Here is a 2,962-nt window from a genome sequence, read left to right on the forward strand (position 1 = left end):
TACTGTGTTTTTCTTGGTCATAATCTTCTATCATTGTCGTCAAAGAGACAAGGCAGGATTTCACGATCTAGTGTCGAAGCTGAGTATCATGGTGTTGCAAATGTTGTTGCAGAGATGTGTTGGTTGCACAACCTATTACACAAGTTACTTTATCCCCCTCTATCTACTACCTTGGTCAATTGCGACAATGTCAATGCGGTTTACTTGTCCTCAAACCCAGTACATCATCAGTGCACGAAACACATCGAGATTGATATTCATTTTTTCTAAGACACATTCCCTATGGGTCAGATTCGTGTTCGTAATGTCCCTTCAATATATCAATATGAAGATATCTTCACCAAAGGGATTCCATCGTCTGTATTTCTTGATTTCAGATCCAATTTGAACGTACGTTCGAGACCTCTCGTTCATACTGCCGGGGGGGGGGGGGGGGGGGGGGGGGAGGGGGTGGTGTTAGCGTGTGTGTGTGTGTCTGTATATATATATATATATATATATATATATATATATATATATATATATATATATATATATATATATATATATATATATATACATACATATATATATATATATATATATATATATATATATATATATATATATATATACATACATATATATATATATATATATATATATATATATATATATATATATATATATATATATATATATATATATATATATAATTGTAGTTAACCCTTTTTTATGTGTTGCTCCTGTCAGCCCATGTATTATTCTTAGCCCATTACTCTTGCACATGTATTCATTGTGTATTAATGGAGTATGACTCATTAGGAGAGAATACCAAATGTAAAGTAAATAATAACACACGTTCAAAAAGACACAGAAGTATAACGCTATAATAACCAAAGAAAACATGTTGCTTTTTATTATTAAAAAGTTACCACTACCTAAATACAAACTAATCTCACAATTTGACAAAACCAAATTATAAATTGACAAAAAGAAGCATATATAATTTTCATATTTTTGTGTGTTTTTGTTTCAAGATACATTGTTCTATAGATAGTCTTATACAAAAAAAAATATTTTCTAAAATATTCTCATGATTGGTAACTCCTAAATCTAGTTCACTTTGCAAGGGTAGCATAAGTAGGGTCCTTTTTATATAACCTCGTTAATCCTACAACCATAAAGAATACATCAAAATGGGTTATAACCCTCTATCTTATAGTCTTCGAGTTCCATAAATCCAACCAAAGCTTACTATATTCTATCATAAAATCATATGAACGAGCATGACCATGCCCGGTCTAACTATGAAATTTATTTAATATTAAAAATTACAAATTACAAATTGTAAAGATCGTATTGAAAACCATGTTTAGAGTAAAAGTGTGAAACATCAAAACATTCGTGCCATGGTTGTCTTTAAAAATATCTCTCGGAGTAAACACGGAAAATATCATTGTTCAAGTACTAACCAAAATGAAAATTGTCCAATGTCACAACCCCAAAACTGAATGGCGGAAACATTTGGGGGTTGATGACGTCACGTAAAGTATCACAACAATTGTATAATAGTAATCAAAGTACAATAATCATACATGTAATAAAGTATAAGTTTTTATATATGTGTTCAAAACATTGTATACTGACACCAATATATATATATATATATATATATATATATATATATATATATATATATATATATATATATATATATATACACACACACACACACACACAGAAGTTAAAAGACATGAGTCTCTAATGGTCCGTCTTCTCAAAAACGTGTGGTTGTACGAGCAAGTTGCCCAAGCTGCATTTTTATATTGTGGATAGATGTTTGCTGGTTCCTTAGCATAGTCCTTGTTGCTTGAATAGCAGCATCATGATCACTATGTCTTTTTTCTGAAGCAGCTACAAATTTGGTGAGCATTTCTTCCAAGCTTGGCTTTCTCTCTTGTACCGGCTCCTCCTTTTGGTAGAAACCTCTCCCCTTTTGTCTAAACTTTTCCTCCCTGGCTTTCTTGTACTCTTCATAAGGGAGCCATTTTTTCTTTTGTTTGCGCCAGTCTTCATCATATTGGTCTCCACTTGAGTAACAAACTTGCACCTTCTTATTGTCATTTTCATCTAAATCGCAGTCTCTAGTGAGGTGAGGCCCGTTGCAGTTTCGCAACCCCCCGAATAGCATGGATCGTTTGATCCATTTTATCCATCCTCCTATCCATGGTTTTTAGCATAGCCATGACCGCTGATAAGTCTTCAGTTGATGCACATGCGGTTCCCCTAGTGACATCATGTCTCGGGTTGTGGTATTCTCTAGAGTGTATAGAGAATTCTTCAATCAATTCTTTGATCACCGGGGGCGGCTTCTTTGTGAGCGGGCCTTGCGAGTCTAGTAGCTGCCTGGTTGTGACATTGACTCCATCATAGAAGATGGAGACTTCTTGCTGGCTGTTTAGGTCATGGTGTGGGCAGTTTCTTAGTAAGATCTTGTACCTCTCCCAAGCTTCATATAGTGACTCTCCAACTTGTTGTTCAAAGTTTGCAATGGCCTTCTTCAACTTGGCTATCTTGGAAGGTGGGCAAAAGTGATCAATGAATTCTTCCTTCATCTTGGCCCATGTTGTGACTGGTCCGGGGGGAAGTGATTTGAGCCAGTCTTTTGCAATGCCTTTGAATATTACTGGAAGCATGCGAAGTAGCTGAGTTTCACGAGGCACATTTGGAACATTGAAGTAATCAGCTACATCATTAACTTCATCCAAATGCTTGTAGGCATCTTCGTGGTCTTTTCCATAGAAAGGTATTTCTTTAAGTAAAGCTAAGATATGACCCTTGAGCTCGAAAGTAGCAGTCGCGGGAATTGCGGGTTGCACAAGTCCCGGGCCAGTGTCATCGTGCATCCTCTTTTTCCATTCCCCCATGGGTATTTCATCAATGTTAGCCATAGTGATAGCTAACTCTTCCTCGAAACCGG

The 2,962-nt window shown here is 35.6% G+C and overlaps 1 non-coding gene across 1 annotated transcript; it reads left to right on the plus strand.

Annotated features, from left to right (window-relative positions):
* The first annotated feature begins 2,442 nt into the window (after positions 1-2,442).
* LOC111906201 (small nucleolar RNA R71) lies at positions 2,443-2,549 on the plus strand. The gene has a single exon (XR_002855130.1). It is a non-coding gene; the product is annotated as a small nucleolar RNA R71 (small nucleolar RNA).
* The last annotated feature ends 413 nt before the right edge of the window (positions 2,550-2,962 follow it).

The sequence above is a fragment of the Lactuca sativa genome, chromosome 3 (assembly GCF_002870075.4).
Source record: "Lactuca sativa cultivar Salinas chromosome 3, Lsat_Salinas_v11, whole genome shotgun sequence".
NCBI lineage: Eukaryota > Viridiplantae > Streptophyta > Magnoliopsida > Asterales > Asteraceae > Lactuca > Lactuca sativa.